We start from the raw sequence: 9,419 nt of genomic DNA, 5'->3' as shown, positions 1-9,419 counted from the left end.
CAACACTATAACAAACCTAAATGCGACATCCAACGCTGATACATTGAGAAGTGGCACAATCACTGTTGCCTCACCAACTTAAGAACCAATTATGGAAAAGGAAGTCCCTAATAAGACGTAGGAGAAACTGATCCCAACAGGCACCGTACAACCTAAGGAACCAGTACACACTTATGTTCCACCTATTCCATACCCTGGACGGTTGAAACAGGAGAAATTGGAAGCTCAGTACGGGAAGTATTTAGAACTCTTCAAAAACTCCACATCAACATCCCTTTCGTCGAAGTCATTGCTCAAATGCCGAAATATGCAAAGTTTCTCAAAGAGGTGCTGACCAACAAAAGGAAGCTAGAGGAGCTCTTGCATGTCACCTTGAGTGAAGAATGCTCAGCTGCCCTCCAAAACAAGCTGCCAATGAAAATGACCGATCCAGGGAACTTTACTATCCCTTGTCTCATAGGAAACTTGTCTGTTAGCAATGCCCTGGCTGACCTAGGAGCTAGTATTAACTTAATGCCTTATGCAGTTTTTGCAAAACTAGGGATAGGAGAACCAAAGCCCACCCGCATAAGCATTCAGTTAGCTGACCGATCCGTTAAATATCCTCAAGGCATTTTTGAAAACATGCTTGTCAAAATTGACAAATTTTTTTTCCTAGCAGATTTTATAATTCTAGACATGGAGGAAGACAAAAGTGTTCCTCGGATTTTCGGAAGACCCGTTCTAGCCACTTACAAAGGCTATCATTGATGTTTGCACCAGCAAACTCACTCTCAGGGTCAATGACGAGGCAATCACTTTTGACATAGGAAAATCTATGCAACATCCGCAACATCACAATAACAAATTATATTGTGTTGACATATCGATTCTATCGTGAGTTGCTATGTGCGAGATTCCTCCATCAGTATCAGACTGGAAACACAAATCTTAACCGATTCTATCAACAACAATCAAGAAACATCAGAAGTAGTGTGAGAGATCACTGAATGTAACGAAAAATCAAAACCATCAATCGAAGAACCACCAGCCTTAGAGTTAAAAGAACTCTCGAACCATCTCGAATACGCCTTTCTAGAAAAAGACTCTCAACTCTCAGTAATTATTTCATCTCACCTTTCTAAAGAAGAGAAAGACGAACTTCTTAAGGTTCTTAAAAACCATAAGAAGGCTATAGCATGGAAGATCATGGATATCAAGAGCATCAGTCCTTTCTTACGAAATCTTCTTAGAGGAATAATACAAGCCCATGATCCAACATCAAAAACGTCTTAATCCCAACATGCAAGATGTGGTGAAGAAAGAAGTAATCAAACTCCTTGATGCCGGATTAATCTACCGAATCTCAGATTCACCTTGGGTTAGTCCAGTTTAAGTAGTACCCTAGACGGGAGGAATGACAGTTGTAATGAACGAGAAGGACGAGCTAATACTAGTGAGGACCATCACAGGCTGGCGAGTTTGCATTGATTACCGGAAGCTTAATGACGCCACAAGAAAATATCATTTTCCACTTCCTTTTATCGACCAAATTCTTGAACGTTTATCTGGAAAAATGTTATACTGTTTTCATCATGGATTCTACGGATACTTTCATATTCTCGTTGCTCCTAAAGATCAGGAGAAAACCACCTTCACATGTCCGTATGGCATGTGTGTATATATATCTTAATCAGCAACTAGCAATAACACACTTAGTATTATAACAATTAATATTACATTATTTAATATTACCTAGATTTAGAATTTTAGTTGCTGGAATATTTATTAATTTATAATTTTGTAACCAATATATTTTTTAAGTTGTTTTTATCGGTTTCGTGTTTTAACGATGAAACGGTTAACTTTTTCTTGTGGAAAGAAGTTTTAAATTTTTGAAAAAAAATTAAAGAAAAATATATAAGTTTTATAGGCTCTTTTAAAAAATATGTTATTTGTTATTTTAGTTATTATTTTTACTAAAATGGTCGTTTTAACGTTTTCGTGTCGGTTTCGCGACACAAACTGACTGGGATCAATTTTTTACCAGCTCGTCCATGTTATATATATTATTATAAGTAACTCATTTATTTTTAGGATTTCAAGGCTGTTCTAAAATAGTTTCAAAATTATGTCGGTTCGCGTTAAAAAGCCAAACTTTTCGACCGTTTAAGATACTGACAAGCAAACTAAGTCAAACGGAATACATCAATCACTTTAGGCATCAAATATATGTATTTCTAACTTATAAACAACTAAAATTTATCAGACTTGAACACATAACATAAAATGTAAGTGGTAAAGTATGAACTAGTTATTTTTTCATGAGACAAATTCATTTACTACATATTAATATCCGGATTTAAACCATATATTTTTGTCACATTTATTCTCATAAAATGCGAAATTCTAACTTTTCCTACATTCTTTGCATAAATGCACATTCTCTGATATAACTATCTAATCATTTTTAGATGCTTCTTTCATGAGGATGTAGTATCAATTTCAATATCATCATTTTATCAATCTTGTTAACATGCGTGTTATTTTCAACCTATGAATTTAACTTATCATCATTAAACCATCTTAAAAATTTTTAAGTTTCTAACAAACAAAGTTTCTATTTCTAACATATCATCCTAGTCTTGTCATTTTCTAATATTTACTAACATAAACCTCAATCAAAGATAATGTGTCATTATTAATAACAACTATGATTAAACGTATGCACAAATTATTCTAACACGGACCTAGATATCAACGATTTCCATTCAAATAACACACTTCTAGCATGAACCTAACACCAATATCAAGTTCAAATAGCCATTTCAAGCATCATCAATCATATGCATATTGATAACATGAATCAAGAATCAATATGAAAAATTCTTATGACAAAACCCACTTTAAACAATCATTATTCCATGTTTTTGTCTAAAATTCTAAAACCCATTTCATCAAGAATATTAATTAAGTCAAGATTACAAACTAACATGTATCAAAATCAAACATCAAGAATCAACAATCACTAACAATCAATAATATAGGAGTTCTTACACATGTGTGTATGCATGCATGTGGTTGTACGGCTCCCACACAAACACATTCACGACACACTCACACATGCGAGAATTCATCACTTCCTATTTTTTTTAACAAAATCCTTGACTCTTGTGTGAAATATCAAGTAACAAACTAAAGGAACTAGATTTTTAACAAAATAATACCTTAAGGTTTGGGTAAAAGAGAATATGAAGATGATAAAAGTGCTTGCTAATGGTCTTCTAGGGTGCTCATATCCTTTCTTGTTTACTCCTAAAAGCTTTAAATCCATACTTGTGTATTTTCTAGAGTTTTTCTTGATTATGATAAGTGAAAATTGTGAGAGTGGGATAGTGTGGTGGTGATCGGTGGTGTTCAAACAAGGAAAACGAAAAAAGTAGAGTGGTGAAGTGGGTGTGTAGGTTACCAAGGTGGAAAAAGATGGAAGCTTTAGGATGTCTTGGCAAAACATGGCTTATACAACACACTTCATAGCAATCACGAGTGTGCATGCAAACCATGGGACAATAGGGTGAGTGTACAATTATGGTGGTTGGTGTCACGCCCCAACCTACGTCAAAAATGCCGGGGCGTGAGCTGATTGCTCACAACTCTTAAGGTACTATCATGCAATATTTGAAATTATAATATCTATTAAATTAAATTCAAATAAATCCAAAAATATTCAATACAAAATCCATCATTCAAATAAGTCAAACAGAACAATTATATCAAAGATTAAAATCTTGTTATTCTCTCTATCATACAAATCCTAAGTTTTCTTCCAATCCAGTTTGAACATCACATCACTCATGACCTGAGTGAGTAGCACACCAGTTTTTGTGTATATATAATAAATAAATAAACATGCAACAATGTCAAATGAGATAAGTAATCCAGCCAATGAGCAAATAAATGAGCTGTCGATACGCACGATGCCAGATAAACTGGACGATGGCTATTACGACGGTCGTATGATCATACTGTTCTGAGATTATGTTGGACGTCTCCGATTGCGATTCACATAGAGCATATAAGCACATAACAAGTAATGTATAAATCGTTAAACACAAGTGACAAACAGTTGCAATTTGTGTATTAGATAATAGGAAAATATATAGTAACGCATATGTCCCCAAAATAGTATAAAATGAGTGCAAAAGGGGGGAATGTGATACTCACCTTATCAGATGAGCAAACGTGAATAATATAATAAAGACGAAGATGGTAGATCAAGCGTAGACGATATGGCCTAAGAAGGAAATTGAATGCGGAAAATACTAAGTTAACGAATAAGATAGGATTCGAGAGTCTGACGGTTAATATTATTTTATTAAGTTATATATTATTTAAACTTATTTATAGATTTTTTATTTTTATTATAGTTTATTATGTAATATAACTTGTAATACATATACATAAAAAGATTATAAATAAATTAATTAATTGATCCATATATATGATGTTTTTTTGAGAAAAATATAAAGGTAACATTTAAATTATTTAAATATTTTTAATAAAATGAAAATAGTTTTTATAAGATTCGAGAGAAACACGAGAAATATTGTCGGTTTTTAATAAATAATATATTTTATTTATTGATTTGTTATCATTATCATATATTTAAAGGATTAAAATATTCAATTTTACCAAAAATAAACCAAAAGGGGTGGCTGGGGTTCGAACCCGCGACCAGCCACTCCACAACCTTAACACCAACCAACTTAGCCACACTGATAAATGGTTATAGCATCTAGTCAGTAAATTATAAACAGAAGTAGAAGCATATCCAATTAATACAAACCCTGACAACATCAATCGGTTAATCCGATTGATGTTGGTTTAATTATGGTTAGGGCTTTTGTTAATTTGGTTGCGATGATTGTAATACAGTAATTATTACCTCAAGGCCGTTTTATGAAGGGTAAAATTGAGCGAACATGAGAAGGCCAAAAGGGTTGGCGAATGAACAATCAAATGATGATGACAATTCAATTAAATAGAGGGGTTATGTCGGCTAGGATTTGGTGATAATATCTTCTAAATTAATTGAGTTATTACGAAGGATTTCTTGTATAAGAAGTCCATTAGGCGTCGGCTTCATAATTATGGACAAACAAATCATTTTTTTATAAGCATTAACATAATTTTCGTGTCGGTTTAGCCAGATTAAGTATGTATATACTTGGTTTGATTCAATTTCCAAGTTTTGTGTTGAGAATTCAGGTACAAGGTATTCAATTGTAAACGGGTTCATGAACAAACTGGTTCTGGGTTATTGGATCTTTGGATTATCCAGAATAGTTAAATGGGTTATAATGATAAAGTTACAATTTAGCCCCTTGCAATTTGAAAGTGGATACATAAAGAGATTAGAAGAGATTAGAGTTTAGTTTAGTGTACGTTTTGCCAAATTATGATAGTTATAATTATATAAATAAATAAATAATAATAATAATAATAATAATAATAATAATAATATGACAAGTAAACTCGTTAAATGCGGAAAACTTCCCGAACATCGAAATGGGTCGGGTATTTAAAAAATATATTGTTTTGGAAAACCCGAGTTGTTACAGTCTCCCCTACTTTAGGGAATTTCGTCCCGAAATTAAAGAATGCTATAACGCCATTATTTATTTATTTTTATTCTTTTTAAGAAAAATAAAGTTTTACATATGATTTAAAACTATCATAATACAGAACTTTGAATAGTTGAAGCAACATTCCAAATGAAAATCTGATAATGGCATTTATATATAGGATGTACCAGCGGTGTATCCACTATGTCCATATCATCTTTACATCTGTACCGTTATCTCACACAATTATTCGGATTATGATTTCCATGCGAGGAGTTTGGTAATTACGTGTCGACCCGTAATTACTTAGATCGTCGGATGGTCCACATAACTCGTCCATTGCGTGGGTTACAAAACATTTATAGAACATGATTTTGAGAAAACAAAAGTTTTAAGGGATTTAATTATAACACTAGAAAATCATCAACGTGTAAAACAATTTCAAAAGTTGAAGTGGATTTTACTAAAGCAAAGGAATTTCTAAGATATCTTTTAAACGTAAGAATATAAGTATTTAAAGTTGTAAAAGAGATAGCCTAATAATAGTTGAGGTGAACAGGTCATGATGAATGAGGGTAAGGAAATAAGGTAGAGGTAGGCTTTAATAAACATTCTATTTAAACAAAACAAACTTTATTATAAATAGTTCAAAATGAAATGATTCAGTGCCATAAAAAGGCGCTACAATACGTAATTAAGGAAAAGACAACATAAATTAAGATAGATAAAGGGAACGGCAAAAGTCTTTAGAGTCCTTGTGTAGCTTAATTAGTGTGACTTGAAGCACCATGAGGAGTTGCATTAATTGAAGTTGGAGCAGTCGAAGTAGATTGACTTGGGATAGCTTGAATGGGTTGAAATCACATAGTTGGGGCTTGAGTAGAGTAGGCTTGGTACACTTGAGCTTGCGTGTGTGGGTTTGATAGAGTTGGGTTAAGTATGGTTGACTTTGATTGATGGGAGGAGCTTGAAGGACATGAGGTGGTTGGGTTTGAAATTGGTGAGCATGGGTCAAGTTGTAGGGTGTAGTCATAGTCAGGGCTTGATGGGCATGGATAAGTTGAGGGCACATATTACGAAAATGATTTGGGTCTCCACAATGATAGCAAGCACGGGTATTAGGTACACCGGGTTGAGCATGTGGGGTGGCTTGTGCATTAGGTAGAACACGGCAAGTGTTAGCAAGGTGGCCATAACGATTGCATTGGGTGCATAGTCGGCAAGGGGTTTGAGCAGAGTGATGAAAGTTACATTTGGCACATAGAAGATGAGGTCCGGCATAGGCCTTTTTGTTCGGGGCATTTTGGTTTTGGTTAGGAGAAGGTTGGTTATTGGATTGGTTAACGACATAGGATTTACGCTTGTTGTTATGGTTGTTGCGGTGGTTGTTATTGTTGCTGGAAGCAGGTTTGGGTTCACCTTTATAATTAGAAGATGAGTCGGTTTTGGTCGGGATTAGGGTTGGAATCCTTGCGGGACAGGGTTCCATCCCTAACATGACTGTCGGTGAGGGAAGTAGCTAGATCCATAGCCTCACAGATGGTTAAGGGATCACGACTCATCACAGCATCATGGAAAATGTTTGGTAAACCGCGAATGTATTTTTGAATGCCACGGTTCTCGGGGGTCACAAGGTGGGTTACGATTCGGCTAAGTTCACGGAAGCGGTTAAAGCAGGTAGAGTTATCCCCACCAACTTGCTTGAGTTCCCAAAACTCGGCTTCAAGCCTTTGCAGTTCATGATCAGGGCGTAATTCCTTCGTCATTTCCTTTTTGAGGTCTTCCCAAGGCATGGCTACAACCAAGTCGGATCCTTGGTCAGCCCTCAGAGCATTCCACCATGTGACAGCTCGGTCCTCGAACATGCTCGAGGCGAATTTATTCCGTTTGGCGTCCGGACATTCACAGTGGATGAAAATATTCTCCATCTTCTCAAACCAATGAAGTAGCTTGGTGGCATTCTCCTCGCCACGAAAGGAAGAGATTTTGGTACTCAGAGAGTTACGGAAATCATATTTATTCGATGTGGCCGAGGTAGCAGATCCATTGGAGTTGTGGCTTTGGATTTGTGTGATGAGGCATAGCATCAGCAAACTCCTTTATGATTCTAGCAGCCAAGCCGGCGATCGTGAGAACTAGAGGAACGTTGATGAGGATGATGGTTTCTTAGTGAAGACATTCTATAAGAACCAAAAATAAGGATTTATAAGGTGAAGGGTAAATTGTGGGAAGCATTTAAATAATAGAAAATTAGTAGTGTTATGATAACTTTGTTATTGAGAATAGGGGATATTATGAGGAATAAAAGTAAAAGATTATAAAGTAAGGGGGTACATTACGTAGGTATTTATGAGTTGATATAGTAAAATGATTAATGCGTGGTAACTAGAGGATGTCACTTTAAAAAGTTCAAATTTAATTTATTGACTTAAATTAACAAACAATTAAAGAAACAAAGTTTGTGTGTTGGTCTCCCATGAGCTTTCATGGCATTTTGAATGGCCGAACTAACGAATAAAAACAACTGAGTTGGACAACCCAAGAGCGTTACATGACGTTTTAACTGTCCCAACTAATTAACGAATTAACAATACAATGGAGTTTGTCGGCCCATGAGCGTTACATGGCGTTTTAACCAACCAAACTAATTAACGAATAAATGAGAGATATATGAGTAGTTGGAGCATCCCGTGAACCAACACGTATGATGAACTCCTACAAAACATAAAACAACTGAGAAATGGATAGTATGAGTTCCCATGGGTTCCATGGATTTTTCACCCAACTAATCATTTAAACAACAAAACACAATAATCGGAAAAACCGAATTTAGTCACGAACCACCGTGAATTCGGTTTAAAATAACCTAAGGTGTCGATCGTATGACATGTGTGTTCCCGCTTTGGCCAATAAGCTTGAGTATTGTGGCCAGGTTATCCTCTAGGTAAGGAATAGTGTCTTACCTTGGGCAGTTTTCCAAGGACCAACTCATAGTACTCTCCCCCCTTCCAGTTATGACAGGAACTTGTCGCACTACATAGCCTTAAGGTGAAGAGTAAAAACAAAAGGCGAGAATTCTTAAGGAATTTCCCAAGAATAAAAGCAATCTAATTTTTTGTTTAAATTAATTAAGAATTTTTTTTTTTGAAGGTTGAGGCATAGCCTCGGATTTGTGTCTTTGTGCATAACAATATAATAACAAAAACAAAGATAATTTAACTAAGGAAATTTGTAAACAATTAATTTTTGAACACATAAAGGCAAACAGATAAGCACGTATGGGGCTCCTAAGCATGTTACTATGACACCACTAACGACATATCTTAAACCTTCGGCTCTGATACCAATCTGTCACACCCCAACCTACAGCGGAAATGTCGGGGCATGAGCTGATTGCATACAGCTCTCAAGGTACTATCATGTAATATTTTGAAATTATAATATCTATTAAATTAAATTCAAATAAATCCAAAAATATTCAATACAAAATCCATCATTCACATAAGTGAAACGAAACAATTATATCAAAGATTAAAATCATGTTTAATCTCTCTATTTTGCAAATCGTAAGTTTTCTTCCAATCCATTTAAACATCACATCACACGATGACCTTCATATGCGTTAAAATTACAATAGGTTTGTGAACACGAGGTTGAGTGAGTAGCACACCAGTTTTGGTGTATATATAATAAATAAATAAATAAACATGCTACAATGTCAAATGAGATAAGCAATCCAACCAATGAGCAAATAAATGAGTTGTCGATAAGCACGATGCCAGATAAACTAGACGATGGCTATTACAACGTTCGTAT

Source organism: Bidens hawaiensis, unplaced genomic scaffold, assembly GCF_021521415.1.
Source record: "Bidens hawaiensis isolate Kalapana, Puna unplaced genomic scaffold, B.hawaiensis_p1.1 tig00009851_1, whole genome shotgun sequence".
NCBI classification, from domain to species: Eukaryota; Viridiplantae; Streptophyta; class Magnoliopsida; order Asterales; family Asteraceae; genus Bidens; species Bidens hawaiensis.
Note: the sequence above shows the minus strand (reverse complement) of the source record.